General features: G+C 38.7%; 1 pseudogene; it reads left to right on the top strand.

The window, feature by feature from the left end:
• LOC101433734 (mRNA turnover protein 4 homolog) overlaps window positions 1-24,831 on the top strand; it is a 45,609-nt pseudogene extending 20,778 nt beyond the window's left edge.
• The last annotated feature ends 3,030 nt before the right edge of the window (window positions 24,832-27,861 follow it).

The raw sequence follows: 27,861 nt of genomic DNA, 5'->3' as shown, positions 1-27,861 counted from the left end.
TTTATTCCTGAGCTAAATTTCCTTCTTCTAGAAGTATCTCCTTCAGTTGTGCTTTCAAACATGGAACAGCTATGGTAAATACTTGAGTTGTTATCTGAAGACATTTTTATGTTGCTCCTACTCCTGAATCCTGGTTTATCTAGTGACAAAATTCTAGGTAGGTACTTCTTTTCTCTAGGCACTTTGATGATATTATACCACTATCCACCAGCTTCTATTTTTTTTTTCCCCCTAATTATTCAGCTTTTCTTCACAGGAGTCCTAGACCACAGCAATGCATATATATAATATACAGCACTCCCACACATCCACCAGAAAACCTTTTCCCTTCCACAGTGATACTCTTACGCCCTATTCATATCATATTTACTTAAAGTGATGTACAGAGTCTGAGACATTAGCTTTCTAACAAGGTGACATCTGTGCTTACATTATGGTGCATACTTTAGGATACACAGTTCTTTACATTTTTAGTTATCCTATGTTTTACATTATGGTTTACATTATCAGTCTGTCATCTCCTATATGTTATGGTGTAATATTACATGTTTTATATCCATCCTTGTGTACTCTCAAGAAACTCCTCTCTTACCCCCCATTTCCTTTGGCTCCACACATTTAACGTCCATTTTCCCTTCCACCTTGGTGCCCACAGTGACAGCCAACCTCCGTTTCCTGAGGAGCCACTTCCAGAGATAGATGGAATAGTGTTCAGGGTCTAACTTGCTCTACTGCCCCAATGCCCTGGGAGCCACCCTTTCTCTCGAGGGATACAGTTCCCTCTATTTGATGGCATTAGTCCTCCCAAGGATGTGGGTCCACCCCCACTCTCACTACTTGGGTTTCTACCCCATCCACCAGCTTCTATTGTTGCAGTTACAAAAACTAAAGTTAATCTAATTATGGCCTTCTGTATCTGACTTATTTCACTCAACATGATCTCTTCAAGATACATCCATGTTGTCACATGTATTGAACTTCATTCTTTTTTATGGCTGAATAACATTTCATTGTATGTATATACCACATTTTGTTTATCCATTCATCTGTTGATGGACACTTGGGTAGCTTCCATCTTTTGGCAACTGTGAATAATGCTACTAGGAACACTGATGTGTAAATATCTCTTTGATTCCTTTCTTTCAATTCTTTTGGGTATATACCTTGAAGTGGGATTGCTAGGTCCTGGGTAATTCTATACTTAATTCTCTGCCATACTATTTTCCACAGTATGCACACTTTACATTTGCACCAAAAATAAACAAGTGTTCCTCTTTCTCCACATTCTCTCCAACACTTGTTATTTTCCCATTCTTAATACTAGACATTCTAGTGGACGTGAAATAATATCTTACTGTGGTTTTAATTTGCAATTTTCTATCCAATAGGTTGAGCATCTTTTTCATGTGCTTATTGCCCATTTGTTTATCTTCTTTGGAGAAATGCCCATTTGAGTCTTTGCACATTTGTTAATTGGGTTGTTGTCTTTTTGTTATTGAGTTGTAGGATTTCTTTATGTATTCTGGATATTAAACCCTTATCAGAGACATAGTTTCCAAATATTTTCTCCCATCGTATAGGTTGTCTTTTTACTTTCATAATAAAGTCCTTTGATATACAAATATTTTTTGTTTTGATGAGGTCCTATTTATCTGTATTTTTTGCTGTTGTTGCTTGAGCTTTGGGTATAAAGTCTAGGAAACTATTGCCTAACACAATGCCCTGAAGATACAGCCCTATGTTTTCTTCTAGGAGTTGTATAATTCTGGTTCTTATATCTATGTCTTTGAATCATTTTTAGTAAATTTTTGTATATGGTGTGAGGTAGCAGGATACCTCCTTTGCTTTCCACATGGATTTCCAACTTTCCCAGCACCATTTATTGAAGAGAGTATTCTTTCCCCATTGTGTGGACTTGACACCCTTGTTAAAAACCAATTGGTGGGAAGTGGATTTGGCTCAACTGATAGAGCATCCACCTTCCACATGGGAGGTCCGGGGTTCAAACCCAGGGCCTCCTGACCCATGTGGTGAGCTGGCCCACTGCAGTGCTGATGCACACAAGGAGTGCCGTGCCACGTGGGGGTGTCCCCCGCATAGGGGAGCCCCACACGCATGGAGTGCACCCTGTAAGGAGAGCTGCCCCATGTGAAAAAAGTGCAGCTTGCCCAGGAATGGCGCCACACACACAGAGAGCTGACGCAGCAAGATGATGCAACAGAAAGAAACACAGATTCCCAGTGCTGCTGACGAGATACAAGCAGACACAGAAGAACACACAGCAAATGGACAGAGAGAGCAGACAACTGGCGGGGAGGGGAGAGAAATAAATAAAATTTTAGAAAAAAACAAACCAATTGGGACTTTCAGGAAGATAGCTGACTAGAGAGACACAGGACTCACTTCTCTCCCAGAAAAACAACTAGAGGACAAGCAGAAATGGTTTGGGGGGAAAAAATGTTCTAGGGTTTAGGATACCAAGGGAAGTCTGGACACCACCCAAAAGAGAGAGGGGCAGAGGAAAAGAATCTCAGTGGCAAAACTGTGAGTTAAGGCTGCAGCTATAGCTGCCAGAAGCCTTCCCCCCACCCTCTGAGCAGACGGTTTTGAATTCTTCAGCCTCTGGCTGGTGGCTGTGGACAGATGGGGTCATAGGAATCCACCTCCCCAGGAAACAGGAGAGAGAGGGATGCAGCCAAGGCTGATTCTGCTTTTAGCCAATAAATTTGGTCTGCTGTGTCCCATGAGCACTTCAGACAGGCTGGGGCTGCACCATTGTTCGCCTTGGGAGCTGGCACAGGAAGAGATTCAACGCTCTCAATCACCCTCAATTACAGAGGGGAGTGTGATTATTTCCTGCCCAGGAAAAGGGAGGAGGATTCCATCAAAGGTTAGAGAACAGCCTCTGAGAAAGTTTGAATTGCAAGGCTCTGAACAGCCTTGAGGCGGGATCCTCAGTCACATTGATCTGGTCCATGTTGCAGCAAACACACTCCTACCAGTGTGTCTGAACTGAAAGAGCTGCTGAAGAGAGTCACCTGTTGGCAGACAAAGGAAGTGCATGAGAGGAAATTAAAAGTAAATAAGTAGAGAAGTGGACATGGCTCAAGGAATTGGGCTCCCTTCTACCATACAGGAGGTCCAGAGTTGGATACCCAGGGCCTCCTGGTGAAGGCAAGCTGGCCTGGGCAGAGAGCTGCCCCATGTAGGAGTGCCGCCCTGTGCAGGAGTGCTGGCCTATGCAGGAGTGATGGCCCACACAGGAGTGCTAACCCACATAGAGAGCTGGGGCAGGAAGATGATGCAACAAAAAAAGACACAGAGGAGAGACAATAAGAGATGCAGCAGACTAGGGAGTTGAGGTGGCACCTCACTCCCACTCTGGAAGTTCCCAGGATCAGTTCCCAGAGCCACCTAATGAATATACAAGCAGACACAGAAGAACACACAGCATATGGACAGAGAGAGCAGACAATGGGGGTGGGGGTGGGGGTGGGGTGGGAAGAAATAAATAGATTTTTTTTCAAAAAGTAAATAAGTAAGAGAGAAGTGCATATGAGGACATTAAAAGTAAATAAGTAAGGGAGACCCTAACTTCCCCAGAACTCTTGGAAGTGGGTCTACAACCTTTTACTGGGTCCATGGCCCAAATTTGAGCATCTAACAGGGACAATCTAAAGATCCAGAACAGGATGAACCAAGAATCAATGAACAGCAGTAACAGCCTCCCACCACTAAATCCCTACACAAGAGAGAGAAATTGAGCATCAGAGTAAATACACCATTGAAATCAGATGCCTAGACATCAGCAAAAAATTACAAGCTATACTAAGAAAATGGAAGAACTGATCCAAGTGAAGGAATATATCAAAGCCCCAGATGAGACACAGGATCTGAGACAATTAATCAACAAAGTTCATACAAATATCCAAAATCAAATTAATGAGTTGAAAGACAATTTGGCTAAAGAGATAAAGGACATCAAGAAGACACTGGGGGGCGGCGGACTTGGCCCAGTAGTTAGGGCATCCATCTACCACAGGGGAGGTCCGCGGTTCAAACCCCATGTGGAACTGGCCCATGCACAGTGCTGATGCGCACAAGGAGTGCCGTGCCACGAGGGATGTCCCCCGCGTAGGGGAGCCCCATGCCCAAGGAGTGTGCCCCATAAGAAGAGCCACCCAGCACAAAAGAAAGTTCAGCCTGCCCAGGAATGGTGCCGCACACATGGAAAGCTGACACAACAAAAAGAAAACACAGATTCCTGTGCCGCTGCCAACAACAGAAGCAGACAAAGAAGACACAGCAAATAGACACATAGAGCAGACAACCAGGGTGGGGGGGGAGGGGAGAGAAATAAATGAATATATAAATCTTTAAAAAAAAAGAAAAAGAAGAAGACACTGGGTGAGCACAAAGAAGAAAACCTGAATAGAAAAATAATAGAGCTTATCAGAATGAAAGACATAATAAGTGAAATCAAAAATGCATTAGGGAAACGGACTTTGGCCCAGTGGCTAGGGCATCCGTCTACCATATGGGAGGTCCGCGGTTCAAACCCCGGCCCTCCTTGATCCATGTGGAGCTGGCCATGCGCAGCGCTGATGCGCGCAAGGAGTGCTGTGCCACGCAAGGGTGTCCCCTGCGTGGGGGAGCCCCACGCTCAAGGAGTGCGCCCGTGAGGAAAGCCGCCCAGCGCGAAAAGAAAGAGCAGCCTGCCCAGGAATGGCGCCGCCCACACTTCCCGTGCCGCTGACGACAACAGAAGCGGACAAAGAAACAAAAGCAGACAAAGAAACAAGACGCAGCAAATAGACACCAAGAACAGACAACCAGGGGAGGGGGGGAAATTAAATAAATAAATCTTAAAAAAAAAAAAATGCATTAGAGGCTTACAACAGCAGACTTGAAATGATAGAAGAAAGAATAAGTGAGCAGGAAACAGAGCAGCTGAAATTGAAGAGAAAGAAGAACAGAAAGAGAAAAGCATGGAAAAATTGAGCAGGGGCTCAGGGAGTTGAATGATAACATGAAGCACAACAATATACATATCATGGGCTTTCCAGAAGGAAAAGAGAAGGGATAAGGGGCAGAAAGAGTATTTGAGGAAATAATGGCTGAAAATTTCCCAACTCTCATGAAATAAATTAATTTACATGTCCAAGAAGCATAACATAACCCAGAGTAAATCCAAATAGAACTACTCCAAGACACATACTACTCAGAATGTCAAATATCAAAGATAAAGAGAAAATTCTAAGAGCAGCAAGGGAGAAGCAAAACATCATAGACAAGGGACACCCGGTAAGACTTAATGCGGATTTCTCATTAGAATTCATGATGGTGAAAAAACAGTGATATGATATAATTAAGACACTGAAAGAGAAAAATTATCAGTCAAGGATTCTTTATCTGACAAAATTATCCTTCAAACAAGAAGGTGAGTTTAAAATATTCACAAATGAAGAGAAACTAAGAGAGTTCATAAAAAAGAATCCACCTTTTCCGTACATATTAAAAGGAACCTTGCAGTCCAAGAGAAAAAGACAGGAGAGAGAGACTTGGAGGAGAGTGTAGAAGGCAAGACTAGCAGAAAGATTATCAAAAGGTAAAAAGATAGATGAAAATAAGATATGACATATGACAGCCAAAGAATAAAGTGGCAGAAGTAAATAATGCATTTACAGTAATATCATTGAATGTAAATGGATTAAACTCCCCAATCAAATGATAAAGGCTGACAGAATGAAGACTCAGGTGTAGGAGGAGGTCCCAGATATTTAGGCAAGAGTAGTGAGGCAGAATTAGCCACTATTATTTTTTTTAAGTGAGATAGCAGTGTGTTTATCAATCTGCCCAGAACAAATTCAAAATTATGTAGTAAGCTTCCATACAACATATGAAATTAATTTAGGGGAAGCGGACTTGGCCCAGTGATTAGGCATCTGTCTACCACATGGGAGGTCCGCGGTTCAAACCCCGGGCCTCCTTGACCCATGTGCAGCTGGCCCACGTGCAGTGCTGATGCATGCAAGGAGTGCTGTGCCATGCAGGGGTGTCCCCATGTAGGGGAGCCCCACACACAAGGAGTGTGCCCCGTAAGGAGAGCCGCCCAGCGTGAAAGAAAGTGCAGCCTGCCTAAGAATGGCGCCACCCACACAGAGAGCTGACACAAGATGATGCAACAAAAAGAAACACAGATTCCCGTGCCGCTGACAACAGAAGAGGACAAAAAAGACGACACAGCAAATAGACACAGAGAACAGACAACGGGGGGGTGGGGATAAATAAATAAGTAAATACTTTTTAAAAAAAGAAATTAATTCAGAATGGATTATAAACTGAAAGGTGAAATATAAATCAATAAAATTTATAGAAGAAAACAAACAAAACCCAATTGGTCATGGATGTAAGAGTACTTTTTTTTAAGATTTATTTTTATTTATTTCTCTTCCCTTCCCCACCCTGCCCCAGTTGTCTGTTCTCTGTGTCCATTCACTGTGTGTTCTTCTGCGTCCATTTCTATTCTTGTCAGCAGCACTGGGAGTCTGTGTCTCTTTTTGTTGCATCATCTTGCTGCGTCAGCTCTCTGTGTGTGCAGCTGCCACTCCTGGGCAGGCTGAACTTCCTTTCACGCTGGGAGGCTCTCCTTATGGGGCGCACTCCTTGTCATGGGGCTCCCCTATGTGGGGACACCACTGTGTGGCAGGGCACTCCTTGAGCACGTCAGCACTGCACGTGGGCCAGCTCCACATGGGTCAAGGAGGCCCTGGGTTTGAACTGTGGACCTCCCACGTGGTAGGCAGACACTCTATCCATTGAGCCAAGTCCACTTCCTGGGAGTGTATTTCTGAATATCATTGGGTTATATGTCTACCCTGGGTCAGTACCATACTGTTTTGGTCACTGTAGTTTTAGAATAAGTTTTAAAATCAAGTGTGAGTCCTCCAATTTCCTTCTTTTTCAAGATGATTTTGGCTGTTTGGAGCCTTTTACCCTTTCATATAAAGTTGATAATCTGTTTTTCCAATTCTGTAAAGAAGACTATTGGAATGTTTATTGAGATTGCATTGAATCTGTAAATCACCTTTGGTAGAATTGACATCTTAAAAATATTTAGTCTTCCAATGCATGAACATGGAATGCCCTACCACTTAATTAGGTCTTTGACTTCTTTTAGCAATGCTTTGTAGTTTTCCATATATAAGTATTTTATATCCTTGTTTAAATTTACTCCTAGATATGTGATTCTTTAGTTACTATTGTACCTGGAATTTTTTCTTTGTTTACTCTTCAGATTGTTTATTACTAGTGTATAGAAACACTGCTGAATTTTGCATGTTGATCTTGTACCCTGTCACTTTGTGAATTCATTTTATCAGCTCTGGTAGCTTTTTTTGAGGATTTTTCAGGAATTCCTATATATAGTATCATGTCATCTGCAAATATGGAGAGTTTCACACCTTCCTATCTGATTTGGATGCCTTTTATTTCTTTTCTTTCCTTTTTTTTTTTTTTTTTTTTTTTTTTGCCTAATTGCTCTGGCTAGAATTTCTAGATAACAATGCTGAATAACAATGGGGACAGTGGGCATCCTTGTCTTCTTCCTGATCTTAGAGAGAAGGCTTTCAGTCTTTCACCATTTAGTACAATGTTAGCATTGGGTTTTTCATATATGCCCTTTATCATATTGAGGAAGTTTCCTTCTGTTCCTAGTTTCTAAGTGTTTTTATCAGGAAGGGGTGCTGGATTTTGTTAAATGCCTTTTCTGCATCAATTGAGATGATCATGTCTTATTAATGTGGTGTATTAGTTTAATTGATTTTCTTACATCAAACCACCTTGGCATACCAGTGATAAATCCTACTTGATCACAGTGTTTAATTCTTTTGATGAATTTGGCTTGCTACTCTTTTGTTAAGGATTTTTGTATCTATATTCATAAGGGATATAGGTCTGTACTTTTCTTGTGGTATCTTTTATCTGGCTTTGGTATTAGGGTGATGTTGGCATCCTAAAATGAGTTAGGAAGCATTCCCTCATCTTCAATTTTTTTAAAGCATTTGAGCAGTGTTTGTGTTAATTCTTCTTGGAATGTTTGGTAAAATTTACCAGTGAAGACTTCTAGTTCTGGGCTTTTCTCTGTTGGGTGATTTTTTATTACTGATTCAATCTCTTTACCTATTTTCTTCTAGACAGTGTAAGCAGTATGTGTGTTTCTAAGAATTTGTCCATTTCATCCAGTTATCTAATTTGTTGGTTTTCAGTTGTTCATGTTGTTCATAGTATTCTCTTATAATCCTTTTTATTTCTGTGACAGCAGTAGTAATGTCCCTATCATTTCTGATTTTTGCTCTCTCTTTTTTTCTTTGTCAGTCTAACTAAAAGTTTGCTGATTTTACTGATCTTTTCAAATAACTTTTGATTTCACTGATTCTCCCTATTTTGTTTTATTCTCTATTTCATTTATCTCTACTCTAAACTTTATTTCCTTCCTTCTGCTTACTTTGGGTTTGGTTTGCTCTTCTTTTTCTAGATCCTCCAGTCTTGAGGTTAAGTCTTTGATTTGATATTTTTCTTCTTTATTGATGTAGGAATTTAGAACTAAAAATTTCCCTCTAGCACTGCCTTTAGTGCAAGTTTTGGTATGTGGTGTTCTCATTTCATTTGCTCAAGATATTTCCTAATTTCCCTTGTGATTTCTTCTTTAGACCATTGATTGTTTAAGAGTTTCTCATTTAGTTTTCACATATTTGTGAATTTTCCAGTGCTCCCTTTGTTATCAATTTCTGACTTCATTCCACTGTCATTAGAGAAGATCCATTTATTGAGACTTGTTTTGCAACTTAACATATGGTCTATCCTGGAGAATGATCCATGTGTAATAGAAAAGAATGTGTATTCTGCTGCTGTTGGGTGAAGTGTTCTATATATGTCTGTTAGATCTAATTGTTTTAGAGTATTATTTAAGTCTTCTATTTCCTTATTGATCTTCTGTCTGGATGGTCTATACACTGAAAGTGCTGTATTAAAGTCTCCTACTTTTAATGTCAAACATCAATTTATCCCTTCAAATCTGTATTTGCTTCATATATTTTGGGGCTCTGCCATTAGTGCATATATATTTTTAATTGTTACAGCTTGTTGAATTGACCCATAAATACACCAGTATTTAGTGTTCTTTTTTGTCCTTTGTAACAGTTTTTTTTACTTAAAGTCTATTTTATCTGATAAGAGTATAGCCACCCCATACTCATATGGCTGCTATGCATAAAATATACTTTTCCATCCTTTCACTTTCAACCTACTTATGTCTTGGAATATAAGGTGAGTCTCTAGTACACAGCAGAGTTGAGCCATGCTTTTTAATCCATTCTGCCAATCTCTACAGGTTACTGGTAGAGTTTAATCAATCAACATTTAAAGTAACTATTAATAATGCAGAACTTTCTTCTGCCATTTTGCTATTTGATCTTTGTAAGTCTTATACTGGTTTTGTCCCTCGCTTCTTCTGTTAATGCCTACATGCATATTTGTTTAATTTTTTTGCAGTGTACCATTTTGAGTCCCTTCTCATTTTCTTCTGCATAAATCTTTCAGTTATTTTCTTTATGGTTACAATGGGGCTTAAATTTAACATCCAACACTTATAACAATCAAGACTGATTTGATACGAGAATAACTTCACAGCATACACAATGTTCCTATGCCCCTCCATTGCCCCATCTTTTTGTTGTTTTTGTTATAAATTAAATCTTTTTATCACTGTATGTCCAAAACCACAGATTTATTATTACTTTTTATGTATTTGCATTTTAGAAGCTGTAAGAAGTAAAAAATGGAGTTGCATACAAAATATACAATACAATAGTACCAGGATTTATAATTACTTTCTTTCTTTGTGCTACTTTAATCCACTACCTAATGTCCTTTCCTTTCAGTCTGAAGAACTCCCTTTAGCATTGCTTGTAGGTCTAGGTTAGTGATGATTTTTCTCAGTTTTCATTTATCTGAGAATGTCTTAATCTCTCCCTCATTTTTGAAAGACTGTCTCACCAGATATAAAATTTTTGGTTGTTAAGTGTTTCTTCTCACACTTTAAACATTTCATCCCACTGCTTTCCTGTCTCCACGGTTTTGTTTTCATTTCCCAGCTGCTAAAGCAAATACCAGTCAATGAGTTGGCTTATCAACAGGAATTTATTGGTTCATGGTTTCAGAGGACAGAAGGCTTGTTTCTCCCTGGGGTTGGCATCTTCTGGCTTGTTGGTAAACATTGGGTTTCCTTGGCTTTTCTTTCACATGACAATGCACATGGCAACATCTTCTCGTTTCTCATTTGGGTGCCATTGACTTCCAGCTTTTGGTGTCTTCTTGTGGCTTCTCTATGTCCAATTTCCAGTACTTAATAAGGACTTCAGTCATATTGGATTAAGGCCCACCCTCATTCAGTTTGGGCACACCTTAATTAAGAACATCTTCAAAGGTCCTATTTCCAAATGAGTTCACATACACAGGACCAGGAGTTGGGACCTGTACATGCCTTTTGTGGGGGACATGATTCAATCTCCAACAGTTTTGATGAGAAAGAAGCACTTAATCATATTGAGCCTCACTTTTACATAGCATGTTGCTTTTTCTTGCAGCTTTCAGAAGTCTTTCCTAGTCCTTGGCATTTGACAATTTGACTACTCTGTGTCTGGATGTGGTTCTCTTTTTTATCCTGTTTGGGGTTCATTAGGCTTCTTGAGTGTGTATATTCTATCTTTTGTTAAGTTTGGGAAGTTTTCTGCCATTATTTCTTTGAATATTCATTCTGCTCCTTTCTTTCTTCTCCTTCTGGGACTCACATAGTGTGTATATTGGTATGTTTGATTGTGTCCCACAGGTATCTTGTAGTCTGCTCGCTGTTTCATACTTTTTATTTTCTGTCCTCAGCCTGAATTATTTCAATTGTCTTGACATCAAGTTTACTGGTTTTTTTCTTCTGCCAGCTCTAAGCAGCTGTTAAAACCATCAAGAGAATTTTTTTTTCAATTATTGTGGTCTTCAACTCCAGTGTTTCTGTTTCGTTTCTTTTTAAAATTTCTTTCCCTCTATTGAGATTCTCATTTTGTTGATTCACTGTTTTCCTGATATCCTTTATTTCTTTCTCTGTTTTCCATTATCTCTTTCAGCATATTGAATATCATTTTTTAGTCTTTGTCTGGTATGACCAAAGTCTGGTCTTCTTTTTTTATATAGTTTCTGTGGTTTAATCTTGTTCCTTTGGATGAACCATCACTTCTTTGTTTTCTTTGTTTGTTTTGTAATTTTTTGTCATACACTTTACATTTTGATATTTTAAAGTGTTAACTCTGGGATTTACTTCCCAAGCTGTCTGTTCCTTAAGTTTGTATCCAGGCAGTGATTTGAAAGCAATTACTTTGAGTGCCAGTAGTTAACAAAAATGAAACACTTTTCACAGTCTTTGTAAATTGGCTCCTCACTGGTTGTTACTCTCCTTTAGAGTTTAGCCCTCTTATCAGGAATATTGGTCTGAGGCAAAAGTATGAGATCCTATCTGACTTTTCTGAGTCTGCTTCTTGGTCTAGGCTTTTGTTTACTCTTGGCTTTAGGAATTCCCCTGTTTATAGGAATTCTAATGCCTCATCTATGCCCTATGAAAAGACTCCACCCCCATGGGGTATGTTTACCCATACATCTAAAGTGAGGTAATACTTGGCCCCAGGTCCCTTTGATTTGTTTCTAACATTGCCTTAGCTGTCTGAAATCTGTTTCTGCACAGAACATGTTCAGGAAAGGTGAGCCAAAGACTGACTGCCAGTTTTTGCTAGTTGTTCAAAGATACTGTGGGGAACTGGAACCCTGGAATATCATACACCACATCTTGATCATTTGACAGTCCCTCTCCAGTCAAGATCTTCTCTTAAAGATCTTTGATCTTTTTCTGTTTCACTATAATGTATGTGTGTGTTCGTGTATACAGTTTTACTTATCCTGCTTAAAATATTTTAGGCCTCCTACATCTGAATAATTGTCTCTCATGCATTCTAGACAGTTTTCATTTAAAATTGTTTTGAATGTTGTCTCTCTCTCCATTCTTTATATTCTCATCTTCTATAATGAATGTTAAACCCTCTATTTTATCCTCTACATTTCTAACCTTTCAGTTTTCCATCTTTGTAGCTATATATACATTCTGGGTAATTTCCAGTTAACTAATTCTTTCTTGAGCTGTGTTTAATCTTATATTTAGTTTGCTCATTTAGTTTTTAATTTCAATGATTATACATTTTTTTATTTCTTTAGGCTCTAGCTGATTCTTTTTCTAGGCTTTTTTTCTGTTTTTATAGTGTTTTGTTCTTTTTATTATGGTGAGCAGATTTGGAAGGGCTAGCCTGCCTAATTCAGTATTTATTTAAATAGTTTTTTTGTTTATTGTAAATGTCTTTATTAATTGATATGCTCCATGAGTGCAGAATCTTGTCTCTGGTTAACAAATTGCGGTCCAATGAATATTCTGATGCTCAAGTTATTTCAGCTTTGACCAGGAAGACTTTTTAAGTTGGCTACTGTGTACTTTTAACATAGCCTCCACTTACTTTTTTTTTTAAGATTTTATTTTTATTTATTTCTCTCCCCTTCCCCCCCCCACCCCAATTGTCTGTTCTCTGTGTCCATTTGCTGTGTGTTCTTCTGTGTCCACTTCTATTCTTATCAGTGGCACCGGGAATCTGAATCTTTTTGTTGCATCATCTTGCTGCATCAGTTCTCTGTGTGTGCGGCACCACTCCTGGGTAGGCTGAACTTTCTTTCGGCTGGGCAGCTCTCCTTATGGGGTGCACTCCTTGTGCATGGGGCTCCCCTACACGGGGGACACCCCTGCATGGCATGGCACTTCTTGCGTGCATCAGCACTGCACATGAGCCAGCTCCACACTGGTCAAGGAGGCCTGGGGTTTGAACTGTGGACCTCCCATGTGGTAGGCAGATGCCATATCCATTGGGCCAAATCCACATTCCCCCCACTTACTTTTTGATAGCTTCATTGCTTTCTAGTATTAAAAAAAGGTGTTCCAGGCTTATGTTTGTACATTCCCAGTCTGTGATCTGGAATCAGCCATTTTCTCAAAGAGCCCTGATTCTGCACATTGTTGTGGTGAAGAATAGTATTTAGAGACAAAATTCTGGGTAATAGGAATATTGTTTGTTCCTAAGTTGCCACTGTTTCCTGGTCTGAATGTTAGCCAAAGCAAGGAAACATTTATATTTTTTAATAATAAGTTTATAATATTTCTAATTCAAATTAAATATTTTAGAGGTTTTAGTTAATTCTTGATTTCTTAAGAGTTTTTTATGCATAATTTACATACAATAAAATTCACTCATTTTAGGTATACCATAGTGTCATCCCTAACACACTAAAATATTCCTTGTGGTGACTTGAAGCTGTACAAACAACAGCAACATCTTAAATCTAACATATTCCTGTGGGTATGAACCTATTTGATGTGGCTACTTCAGTTGTGACCCAGCCTAGTCAGGTAGGTCTTAACCCTATTACTGGAATTCTTTATAAATGGAAAGAAATTCAAACAGACAGAGAGAAACCACAAATGGAGCCACCAGAAGCTGAAAAGGAATGGATCCCGGAAGAGAGCAGGAGATGCCACCATGTGCCCTGCCACGTGACAAGCTATGGATGTAGAACTGCCAGCAGCCAGTCCCAGAATGCCGCAGTCTTCAGGAAGAAAGCACTGCCTTGATGATGCCTTGATTTGAACTTTTTATCATCCTCAAACTATGAGCAAATAAATTCCCATTGTTTAACCTGATCCATTTTATGGTATTTGCTTACGTAGCCTGGGAAACTAAAACATTCCCTCATGACTGTTTACAGTTGATCCCTTTTCCTGACCCTCAACCTTAGGCAACTACTGATCTGCTTTCTATAGTTTTGCCTTTTCTAGAATTTTATAGAAATGGTACCACATGATATGTAATCTTTTGTGTTTGGCCTCATAGTATTTTGTGAGATTTATTCATGTTTCATATTTATTAATATTGTGTTCCTTTTTATTGATATATCAGTATTCTATTGTATGGACAAACCACACATTTTTTATCTATTCACCAGTTGATGACATTTGAGTTATTTCCAGTTAGGACTATTATGAACAAAGCTGCTACAAACAATTCAATACATGTTTTTTTGTGGACATATATTTTTATTTATGGGTAAATAATTAGGGGTGGGATAGTTGGGTAATATTATAGATGTGTGTTTAACCTTTTTTTTTTTTTTAAGATTTATTTTTTTATTTCTCTCCTCTTCCCTCCCCCCCCAGTTGTCTGCTCTCTGTGTCCATTTGCTGTGTGTTCTTCTGTGACTGCTTCTATTCTTATCAGTGGCACCAGGAATCTATGTTTCTTTTTGTTGCATCATCTTGTTGTGTCAGCTCTCCGTGTGTGCGACGCCATTCCATGGCAGGCTGAACTTCCCTTCACACTGGGCAGCTCTCCTTACGGGGCGCACTCCTTGCGTGTGGGGCTCCCCTACGTGGAGGACACCTCTGCATGGCAGGGCACTCCTTGCGTGCATCAGCACTGCACATGGGCCAGCTCCACATGGGTCAAAGAAGCCCGGGGTTTGAACCGCGGACCTCCCTTGTGGTAGGTGGACGCCCTATCCATTGTGCCAAATCCGCTTCCCTGTTTAGCTTTATTAGATACTGCCAAACTTTTCCAAAGTGGTTGAATTATTTTTGTATTCTCTCCAGCAATGTATGAAAGTTCTAATTGCTCCATAAGCTCCCCGACATTTGGCATTATCAGTCTTTTTCGCTTTTGTCATTCTAGTATTGTGTAGTGGTCTCTCATGGTAGTTTACACTTGCATCCCCTTGATGATTATTGATGTTGAAGATCTTCTCATGTACAATTCTTACGATTTTATAATATCTTTTTTCTTTGGCACTGAATATTTTAATTGCAAGCAACTGTCTGCTTTGATGGATTTCTTTTCCCCCTCTTTTCCTCTGTTATAAGTTGCTGGCTACAAAATTAAATAGTTTATGGGAAGCAGAAAGTGAGGTTTTGGAGACTGGCAGCCAAAGGGAAATCTCTCTCATGACTTTCAGGTTGGGGGATCTTGGGCAAATCTCATAAACTCCTCAAGCCTCAGTCTCTTGTTTTTAAAATGAGGATTGTCACCATCAACAAATAGCAATTATTATTACTAGCTATTATTTATCAACCACCTTCTATGTTCCAGGTTCTATCTAAGTGCATTACTCACATATTGATTAAATATGTTCATAATACTAAAATTGCTTAAAACATTACCTAGGACATAGTAAGTCCTATATTAATATTAGATGATATTATTTCCTCACAGGGTGGGTGTGGGACCCTTTTAATTGGACTAGATCAGTGACATGGGACTCATGTAGGGTTTCTGCCCTTTTGCAGGGCCTTATGTAAACAGAAACACAGAAGAAGAGGCACATAGGAAAAGGGAGCTTTGCCATTTCAACCCAGCCATGTGAGAGAGGACTCCAGGTTCACCTACAGCTGTAGAAAGGTAGAGAGGTCCCAAGAGGTCCCAGAGTCTGGAATCTACAGAGCACAGAAGGACAGAAAGAGACCCCTGAGGGGCTGAGCCCAAGGAGCACCTCAAGGAGCAGCTGAGGAGACGAACCCTGCCATATGCCTGATTGCCATGCGGCAGGATGCCAGAATCACCAGTAGCTGACTTTGGTGAGAAGGCATCTCTGATAGAGCCTTGATTAGGACATTTCAGGAGCTTAGAACTGTAAGATGTTACCTCAAATAAAATTCCCATTATAAAACCAACCCATTTTTGGCACTTTGCATTGGCAGCCCTTTGGCAAACTAAGACATATACCCACTCCTAATTCTGAATATTGGCAATCAATGATACCCATTAACCATGTATCATACTTTTCCCATTAAAAATGCATTTCAGTAAATCAAATAGCCCAAGTTTATATAGAGCAGCTTTTCTTTACAAAGAAATTCAACTCCAGTCTTGATGGAAAGAGATGGAAGAGAAAAACACTTCTTTTGCAATGCCTCATGAGATAATGTTCCAGATAATGACCATCATTATTGGATATAAAAAACATTGCTGGGTGTATTGGTTTCCTATTGCTGCTATAACAAATTACTATAAATGGTGGTTAAAACAACACAAACTTATTTCCTTACAGTTTAGGAGGTCAGAAGTTCAAAATGGGTCTCAATGGACAAAACTCAAAATACTGCCAGGGCTGTGTTACTTACAAAGGATCTAGGGGAAAATATGATTCTTCACCTTTTCCAGCTTCTAGAGGATATCTGCATTCCTTGATTTGTGGCCCCTTCCTCCTTCTTCAAGGCCAGCAGTGTAGCATCTTTAACTCTTTCTCTGACTCTTCTGGTCCCCTCTTCCACTTTAAAGGACCCTTATGATTACACTGGTATCACCAGATAATCCAGGATAATCTCTGTAGCACTTTAGTATTATTTATGAATTATGCCTGTAAACTGGTCTGTTCCACTGAGTGTATTAGATTGTATTAACTTCAGAGGTTTCTCTTTTACTTGATTAAATAATAATTAGGGCTTTGATTGGGCCACCTCAGTAAGACATTGAGTCCTTAACCCACTAAGTGGGTGAGGACTCACAGAGAAAACTACACAGCACAGGAGGGAGTTGGAGTTTTGGATACTGGCGCCCTAGGAAGCAAGCACACAGGAGAAGAACACAAAGGAATAGAGATGACTCCATAGACACAACAGAGGCCCTAGGAAGAAAGAGAGCCTGATAGTCTACAGCTGGCCTTGTGGAGAAAGCAGAGCAGCTGAGCCCTGGGAGAAATGAGATTTATCCCAACCTACAGCTAATATCAAAAGAAGCTGGGACCACAGCACTTTAAGAAGAAGAGGAAGCCTGACCCCTTGCAGATGTCGGCAGCCATCTTGCTCCCACACATGACAACAGACTTTGGTGAGGGAAGTAACTTACACTTTATGGCCTAGTAACTGTAAGCTTCTTCCCCAAATAAATACCCTTTATAAAAACCAACAGGTTTCTGGTATTTTGCATCAGGACCCCTTTGGCTACTAATATAATCTCCTTATCTAAAGACCAGCTAATTATCAACCTTAATGCCATCTGCAACCTTAATTCCCTCTTGCCATATAATATGTAACTAAACGTAGTCACAGGCTCTAGAGCTAGGACACGGACATCTTTGGGGGGAGTGGCATTATTCTGCCTATCACAATAGGAAACTAGTTGTTTTCGAAGTGTCAAAGTATCAACTTTCAAATTACTTACAGGTCATAAAGGGTACAAAACACCTTAATTAAGAAGGAGCCAGACTGTCACCACTTAAGTACCCTAATCAATTTCTTACATCACTATTGGCAAAACAACCAGACATGATATGCGTATAATGTGATATAATGTGAAATATATAGTACCACCTATGAAATATTCTTATCAAGAAAATTTGAGATGAATTTAAGCAAACTTTTGGATCTACAGGGGATAGAGGAACAAGCTAAATGACATCATGATAATATGTCATTTTAGAGGACAACTGTGCCTCACTTTTGTGAGCAAATCAATAACATAAAAAGGGGGCAAAGAGTTATTCTAGTTTGAATGATACTATCTACTCTGGAAAAGGACAGTGATACAAGAATTTATACACCAACTCCAAAAAGTCATTGGTTGAGGAATTATCCCTAGAAGTATTAATTCCCTGGCACTTTTGGCCCATGACAAACAGGTAAAGCAACCTTCTACCAATGGTATACCTAGTATATTTGTAATCTACAGTTGATAATATTTTAACAACTCCTTTCTCTATAAGAAATAATTATTTTCAGTAATTATGATGTGAAATGAAAAATAATACTATCAATAGTATTGATTATAGTCAATATTATAATTCAAAAGAATGAGGCAGTAAAATTCTTCTTTTATTGAATTTTTTTATTTTAAAATAATTTGAAATATAGAGGACATTTGCAAAAATAATACAAAACCCATACAGAGATCTCCGGCATGCCCTCTGTGGTGGTTTGAGACTGTATGTAGTACCCAGGAAAATCATTGGCTTAAAGCTGGCCCATTCCTGTGGCTATGAACCTATTGTGGGTAGGACTTTTTGATTAGGGTACTTCAATTAAGGCAGAGTGGGCCTTAATACTCTAACTGGAGTCTTTTATAAATGGGATGAATACACGGAACCAAGAAGCTGAAAGCAACAAAAGCTGGGAGAGAAGAGAGAAACCAGCAGACACCAACAGGTGCCTTGCCCTACAAAAAGGAGTCCAGATCTCTGGCAGCTGGTCTTTGGGAAGAAAGAATCACCTGATGATGCCTTAAATTGGACATCTCGGTCTGGAAACTGTAAGTTTATAAGGCAGTAAATCCCCATTGCAAAGGCCAACACATTTCTGCTACATATTCTGATTTCAGCAAACCAAAACATCCACTCTACCACTGATTTTTTAAATGTACATCATGCCATTAAAGAAAAAATAATAATAAATAAATAAATACATTGATATATTTACAAAGCATTTGTCTTTACTTTTTCCTGGAAAAGGTGGGAGAAATATATATACTAATAATCTGTTACAATAATGAATAATAATACACTTTGCTTAAAAACAAGCCTTAACTTTCACAAATTTGTCAATGACGTCCTCAAACTTATCTTCTTTGTTTATTCATGTTAAGTAGTAAAGCCAGATTTATCAATCTATCTTTGACCCTCTCTATTAATTTTAAATTTGAAATGACTGAATGATAATAAATATTGACATTATTTGATCATTGCTTTAGAAGAGTGCCCACTTCTTGGTAAAAAATAATCAAGGCATTCAAACAGTGTCTTTTGATTTCTTCTGACATCTTTTGTCATTTCCCCTTGCATTCTTCTTCAAAATTATATTCCTTATTCCTTGTAAACATCCCTTTCTTTCATTTGTTTTTGCATAATCAATGTCCTTCTCCACAAAATCTTCAAGTTTGGGTTTTACTATGCATTGTTCAAGGCTGGTTCTGGCTCTTTGCAAATATGTTTGTGTTATATTAACCTCATCTAAAAATGCATATCAAATAATAAAATATAATTCAGAAAAGAAAATTATGTGGATCTGAGAACAAAATATGAGCCGATCCCTCCATGTTCATGTTTTCTTTTAGACTGCCCATATTTCAAAAGTTGACATTACATTTTCAAAATTTGTCCTTACTGTGCACACAGCTTCATCTTGAGTGGGGACATCATTTCACTCTTATACCTACATTCAGCAGCATTTTTTCACAAATGACTTGAGACTGAAAAGAATGAGTACTGTTTCTAAACTTTGATAAAATATCACACATTGAAAACACTTCCAAAAGTGTGAACTCCATAAAGGCTCAGAGAATGATTATATAACAAACAAGCAAGGGATTAATATCTTTGATTTTTACCTGCACTACACCATGCTTAACACACAAAAATATTTTATCTCAGAAATCAACTTTGTTTCACTGTTTTAAATTTTAAACACAAAATCTCTAAGAGATCACATGGAATGACAAAATTTAAGTGACTCAAGTTCTGATCCTTCATCTTTATACGTACTATACTATAATTTATTTTAAATCTACTGTTTAAAGACAGGAACATGAAGTACCACAAAGTTTGGAATTGTGGACTGCAGCCTAAGCAAGCTCAGATGACACTGAAGCTTTACAAACTTCTCCTGAAACAAATGCATATAGCTGAGTCTGTGTATATTGAGAGCTGATTGTATAACTGGATTTCTCCCAAGTGACTTCCAAGTAGAATACAATTTATATTAAAGGATAAGTAAATTAAAATTTACCCTTTGGTTCCATTTAACATGCAGTAAGCACATACCACCCTCGGCCCAATGAATCCAATGAGAAGAATACATGCAACAAGTCATCTGAGGATTGGGGAAGGAAGTCAGAACTTGAAGAACGACTAATACAGTGGTGAGTTTCCTTGTTTTCATTCCTCCAATATCTCCCAGCCTGACCTCAAAGGCAGCCCAAAACCCAGAACAGCACACCCATAACTAATATCATGTTTAATTAAATGTTTAATTTAATCATATTTAAATATTACTGTATTTAATCATGAAAGACTGAGTCCTTTCCCCCTAAGATTTGGGACAAGGCAAGAATCTCTACTCTAATTTTTTTTTAAGTTTGATAATCTTTTTTTTTTTTATTTACTTATTTATTTATCCCCTACCCCTCATTGTCTGCTCTCATCCATTCTCTGTGCATTTTTCTATGTCTGCTTGTCTTCTCTTTAGGCAGCACCAGGAACTGATCCTGGGACCTCCCGGAATAGGAGAGAGGTGCTGGGTCTCTTGCGCCACCTCAGCTCTCTGGCCTGCTGCATCTCTTATTGTCTCTCCTCTGTGTCTCTTTTTGTTGTGTCATCTTGCTGCACCAGCTCTCTGCTGGGGTCAACTTGCTGTGCAGGCCAGCACTCGGCTCAGGCCAGCACTCCACATGGGCCAGCTCACTGCACAGGCCAGTTCACCTTCAACAGGAGGCCCCAGGAATCAAACCCTGGACCTCGCATATAGTAGATGGGAGCCCAACTGCTTGAGCCACATCTGCTTCCCAAGACTCTCTACTCTTATAATTCCTATTTAATTTTGTAGTGGAAGTAAAACTGTCTCTACTTAGAGATTGCATGATTACTATGTAGAAAATCACAAAGAATATACAAAAAAGTTCCTAAAACTAAAAGTGAGCTTAGCAAAAGTCACAGGATATATCATACAAATATAAAATGTATATCTATATAATAGCTGTGAGCAATTGGAAACCAACTTCTTAAAAATATCATTTATAATGATTCCAAAAATATTATATAATTAGGTAAAAACCTAACAAAACATGTTCAGGACCTGTATATAAAATATCAATGAAAGGAGACCTAAATGAGGGATACAACCTACCATGGTCATGGATTAGAATACTCAATATAGTTAGGATGTCAATTCTCCCCAAATTCATTTATAAATTTAACACAATTCCAGTCAAAATCACAGCATGATTTTTTGTAGATATGAACAAGCAGATTCCAAAATTTATATCAAAAGGCAATGGAACTAAAATAATTCAAACAATTTTGGAAAAAAAGAAGAAGAAAGTTTGAAGGCTCATGGTACCCAATTTTAATACTTAGTATAAAGTTACAGTAATCAAGACAGTGTGATATTAGCAAAGGGATAGATAACTAGATCAATGGAACAGAATACAGTTCAGAAATAGACTCAGAAATATGGCCAATTGATTTTTTTAAAGATTTATTTTATTTTATTTCTCTCCCCTTCCCCCCCCGCCCTGGTTGTCTGTTCTCTGTGTCCATTTGCTGCATGTTCTTTTGTCCGCTTCTGTTGTTGTAAGCGGCACGGGAATCTGTGTCTCTTGTTACATCATCTTGCTGCATCAGCTCTCTATGTGTGCAATGCCATTCCTGGGCAGGCTGCACTTTCTTTTGCACTGGGTGGCTCTCCTTACGGGCGCACTCCTTGCACGTGGGGCTCCCCTACGGGGGGGACACCCCTGTGTGGCGCGGCACTCCTTGCGCGCATCAGCACTGCATGTGGGCCAGCTCCACACGGATCAAGGAGGCCCGGGGTTGGAACCGCGGACCTCCCATGTGGTAGACAAACGCCCTATCCACTGGGCCAAGTCCGCTTCCCGCCAATTGATTTTTTGACAAAGGTGCAAAGGTTATTCAAAATAAAAAGGATGATATTGAAACAATTGGTCATCCATATGCAAAAAGAATCACAACCTAAACTTCATGTCATATCCAAAAATTAATTCAAAAGGAATCATAGATCTAAATGTAAAACTATTAAACCTTTAGAAGAGAGACAAAAATCTTTGTGACTTTGAGTTGGGCAAAGAATTCTTAAATAGGACACCAAAAGCACAATCCAGTTATTAATAGATAAATTAGACTTCATCAATAGTAAAAACTTTTTTTCTGTGCAAGATACTGTTAAGAGAATGAAAAAATAAACTATATACTGGTGGGGAAAAATTTTTTTAAGATTCATTTTATTTATTTATTTCCCCTTTTCCTCTGCTGTCTGCTCTCTGTGTCCATTTGCTGTGTGTTCCTCTGCATCCACTTGCATTATCAGGCAGCACCAGGAAACTGTGTCTCTTTCTTGTGGCGTCCTTTTGCTGCATCAGTTCTCGGCATGTGTGGTGCCACTCCTGGGCAGCCTGTGCTTTTTTCACACAGGGCAGCTGTCCTTGCAGGGTGCAATCCTTGCACATGGGGCACCCCTATGTGGAGGCACCCCTGCATGGCATGGCACGCCTTGCGCATGGCAGCATTACACGTGGGCCAAATCACCACATGGGCCAGGAGGCCCTGGGTTCGAACCCTGGACCTCCCATATGGTGGGCAGACACTCTATCAGTTGAACCACATCAGCTTCCCAGAAAATATTTTCAAATCACATATCCAACAAAGGACTTGTATCCACAATATATAAAAACTCTCAACACTCATCAGTAAAAGAGCATACTAAATCAAAGCAAGAAGGAAGGAAACAATAGAGATTATAGTAGAAATTGATAAACTAGAGAATAGAAAAATAGGAGAAAATCATTAAAAGCAAAAAGTTGATTATTTTGAAAAGATCAACATAAAAATTGACGAACCTTTAGTAAAAGTGATCAAGAAAAAAAGATTGAACAAACAAATTACAAAAATAAGGAATGAAAGGAAATTACCACTGACCTTACAGAAATTAACAAAGTATTGTAAAGGAATTGTATGAACAATTATATATCAACAAATTAGAGAACTTAGATGAAATGGACAAATTCCTAGAAAGACACAAACTGCCAAACTTGACTCAAGAAAAAACAGAAAATCTGAATAGACCTATAACAAGTAAAGAGATTGAATTAGTCATGAAAAACCCACAAAGAAAAGTTCCAGGCCCAGAAGACTTCACCAGTGAATTCTATCAAGCATTTAAAGAACACTTAATATCAACTCTTCACAAACTTTCTCAAAAACAGAAGAGGAGGGAACATTTCACAACTCATTCTATGAAGCTAGTATTGCCCTGATCTCAAGACCAGACAAAGGCATCACAAGAAAAGAAAAATACAGACCAATATCCTTTACGTATATAGATGGAAATGTCTCAATAAACCACTAGTAGACTAAATCAGCAATATATAAAAAGGACTATACACCATGAAAACGTGGAATTTATCCTAAGAATGCAAGGTTGTATTAATATCTGAAAATGCCTTAATGTAATAAACCATATAGCAATGGAATACAGGGTAAAAATCCCATGATTTTTGTCAGTAGATGCAGAAAAAGCTTTTGACAAAATTCAACACACTAGGTGGTGAGAAAGAAGAGGAATGGGGAGTTATTGCTTAATGGGTGCAGAATTTCTATCCAGGTTGATCAAAAACTTTTGGTCATGAATAGTGGTGCTAGCAGTATAACATTGTGAATGCAATTAATAACACTGAATTGTACCCTTGAAAGTGGTTTAAATGGGGGACCCTGAGCTGATAATGTTACCACAGTAAAAAGGTTTTTTTAAATTCAACTCTCTTTCATAATAATAATTAATTCAAAAACCTAATAACCTAACAGGAAGAAGAGTTCCTCAATCTGATAGAGGACATCCAGGAAAAACCCACAACTAACATCATAGTTAGTGGTAAAAGACTGAATGCTTTCCTCCTAAGATCAAGCACAAGCAAAAATGTCCACTTTCACAACTTCTATTAAACATTGTACTGGAGGTTCTAGCCAAAGCAAAAGAATGAAATAAAAGTCATCCAGATTGGAAAGGAAGAAACAAAACTATCTTTATTCTATGATGACATGATCTTGCACATAAAATATCCTCAGAAATCCACTAAAAATTATTAGAACTAATAAACAAGCTCAGGAGGTTGCAGGATATAAGCTCAATAGACAAAAATCAGTTATACTTCCATACACTTACAATGAAGAATCCAAAAATGAAATTAAGAAAGCAATTCCATTTTCAATATCAAAAATTAAAAAATTCTGAAAATTAGCACCACCGCCCACTACACACGGATTCAGACCTATGCCCAAATCAAGCACAACAAGAAAATTTCTTTAACCAAAAGTGCCAAGAAAGGCTTGGAACTGAAACAGAACCTGATAGAAGAGCTTCAGAAACGTGTGGACATGTACAAGTACCTTCCCAACTTCTCTGTGGCCAACATGGGAACAGCCAGCTGAAGGACACCTGGAATGAAGCCCATCTGACAACTATAGAGGCAACCCACACCAGGTGAGCAAGAAATGGTGGGGTGAAGTTGATCTCCTTTCACCTACCGTTCTAAACAAGAAGTAACTGAGTGGTTCACGAAAAACACAGAAATGGACTACACTCAATCTGGTAACAAAGCCACCCTCATGGTGAGCCCAGATCCCGGGCTGCTGGAGCAGTTCCCTCACTGCATGTTGCTGCAACTGAAGCAGCTCAGCCTGCCCACTGCCCTCAAGAGAGGTGTGGTGACCCTGCTGCCCAACTCTGAGATGCACAAGATGGGTGGTGTGCTGACCCCAGAGCAGGCCCAAATCCTGAAGCTTTTCAGGTAGGAGATGGCTGAGTTCAAGGTGACCATCAAATACATGTGGGATGCACAGTCTGGAAGATTCAAACTGATGGGAGATGACTTGCCAGAGAGAGCTTCCGAGTTGGCAGGAGAATCAGAAGAGGAAGATGGCAACTGACTGGGGTGCTTGGAACCGAGGGCCTCCTGGCAAGTCTTGGCTCTCATCTCCACCTGGCCATGCAGGTCTGGGGCCGCCCTTGGAGAGAGCAGCTTGACTTTGCTGTGGATAAAGAAGAGCGAGGATGAAGGGGACTGATGGTTTCTTTAAAGAATAAAGCTTCATCTTCAGGGTTTCTCCCTTTGGACAGCAAAATGAACTTTTCTTAGGAAAGAAAGCCCTGTTAATTTGTGCTTGTGTCTGGATTCTCAGGATGCCCTAAGTGTAAAGTTTTTACTGGTCTCTCAATTCTACTTTGTTGATCTATATGCCTATCCTTTTGAAAATAAATACTTCTTTGCTTACCGCAGCTTTGTACTAAGTTTTGAAATTAGGAAGTATGAGTCCTCCAACTTTGTTCTTCTTCAAGACTGTTTTGGCTATTCTTGAATCGCCCTATAAATGTTAGGATCAGTTTGTCAATTTCTGTAGAAAAGTCAGTTGGGATTTGATAGGGATTGTATTGAATCCATAGATCAACTTTAGGAGTTCAGGGTTGTTTTAAGCAACTACATTTTGGAATATTTTGTTGTACAATAGAAAACTGATGCACCACCCCTCTTGGGGAAGCATCAATTTTGTTATGGATGAAGGACAAAGGGGGATGACTCTTTTCTATGAAGAATAAAATTTCATCTGCAGCCGTCATACAAATAATAAAATTCTTAGGAATACATTTAACAAAAGAAATGTAAAACATATACTTCAAAAACTAAAAAACACTGCTGAAAGAAATTAAAGAAGACCTAAATAAATGGAGAGTCATTCCATGTTCTAGGATTGGAAAATTTAATATTGTTAAGATAGAAAAGCTCCACAAATTGATTTACAGATTCAATGCAGTCCCCATCAAAATTTCTTTGAAGAATTGCCAAGCTAACCCTAAAGTTCGCATAGAAAGTAATGGGACACAGAATAGCCAAAACAATCTGGAAAAGAAGAATAACAAAACTGGAAGACTCATACTTTCTGATTTCAAAACTTACCTCAAGGCTAAAGTAATAATATGATATGGATACGAATATAGTTCAATGGAATAGAATTGAGAGTCCAGAAATAAACCCTCCCATTTATGGTTGATTGATTTTTGGCAAAGGTGTCAAGACAATTCAATGAGGGAAGAATAGTCTTTTCAACAATTGGTACTGGGAAAACTGGATATCTGCATGCAAAACAATGACATTGAACTATTTCCTCACGTCATGTACAAACACTAACTCAAAATGTAAGATAGAAAGGTAAGCATAAATCTTCATAGCCTTTGTTTAGGAAATGGTTTCTTAGGTGTGACCCAGAGCACAAGCAACAACAGAAAATATGTAATAGATAAATTGGACTTAATCAAAATTTTAAAATTTTGGGAAACGGACTTTGGCCCAGTGGTTAGGGCATCCGTCTACCACATGGGAGGTCCGCGGTTCAAGCCCCGGGCCTCCTTGACCCGTGTGGAGCTGGCCCATGCGCAGTGCTGATGCGTGCAAGGAGTGCCTTGCTACACAGGGGTGTCCCCCGCGTAGGGGAGCCCCACGCGCAAGGAGTGCACCCATAAGGAGAGCCGCCCAGCGCGAAGGAGGGAGCAGCCTGCTGAGGAATGGCGCCGCCCACACTTCCCGTGCCGCTGACGACAACAGAAGCGGACAAAGAAACAAGATGCAGCAAAAAGACACAGAAAACAGACAACCGGGGGAGGGGAGGGGAATTAAATAAATAAAAATAAATCTTTAAAAAAAAAAAACACACACACAATGGGAGAAAAAAAATTGCAAATCATATCGGATAAGGGATTTGTATCTAGCATATATAAAGAACTCTTAAAACTCAATGAAAAGATGAATAACTCATTTTAAAACTGGGCAAAGGGTCTGAATAGACATTTCTCTAAAGAATATACACAAATTTCTAATACTCACATGAAAAAATGCTTAATATCATTAACCACTGGGAAAATGCAAATCAAAACCACAATGAGATACCCCTTCACAACCACTAGGGTAGCTACAATATAAAAGACAGATAATAACAAGTGTTGGTGAGGATGTGGAGAAAATGGGACCCTATTACACTGTTGGTGGGATTTTTAAATGGTATAGCCACTTTGGAAAGCAGTCTCGCAGTTCCTCAAAAAGTTAAAAATTGAAGCAACAACAACAACAAAAAAGATTTCATCAAAATTTAAAACTTTTGTGCATCAAAAGACATTATGTTTATATATGTATGATACACATCAATAAATTAAAAAAATTTTAAAGACATTAACAAGAATATGAAAAGACAACTTACAGAATGGGAGAAAATATTTGGAAACCATATGTCTGATAAGAGTTTAATGTCCAGAATATATTTTTTTAAGAACCTACAACTCAACAACAAAAAGACAAACCAACCAATTTAAAAATGAGCAAAGAACCTGTATAGACATTTCTCCAAAGAAAATAAACAAATGGTCAATAAGCACATGAAAACATGCTCAATAGTATTAATCACTAGGGAAATGCAACTCAAAACCAAGATGAGATACCACCTCATACCCACAAGAATGACTATTACTTTTAAAACGGAAAAAAAACAAATAAGTGCTGACAAGGATGTGTAAAAATAGGAACCTAAGTACATTGTTGGTAGGAATGAAAAATGGTACAGCTGCTCTGGAAAACAGTTTGGAAGTTCCTCAAAACATTAAACATGGAATTACACATTCCCAGTTATCCCATTTCTAGATATATAACCATAAGAACTGAAAACAGAAACTCAAACAGATATCTGTACACCAATGTTCATAACAGCATTATTCACAATGGACAAAAGATGGAAGCAACTCAAATGTCAATCAACAGATGAATTTAAAAAATGTGGAATATACATGCAATGGAACCCTACTCGGCTATTAAAAAGGAATGAAGTTCTGATATGTGCTACAGCATGCATGAACCTTGAAGACTTCATGTTGAATGAAATAAGCCAGACACAAAAGACAGATAATGTATGATTTTA

This window comes from Dasypus novemcinctus, chromosome 9, assembly GCF_030445035.2.
Source record: "Dasypus novemcinctus isolate mDasNov1 chromosome 9, mDasNov1.1.hap2, whole genome shotgun sequence".
Lineage (NCBI taxonomy): Eukaryota > Metazoa > Chordata > Mammalia > Cingulata > Dasypodidae > Dasypus > Dasypus novemcinctus.
Note: the sequence above shows the minus strand (reverse complement) of the source record. Positions and strands in the feature narration are given on the sequence as shown.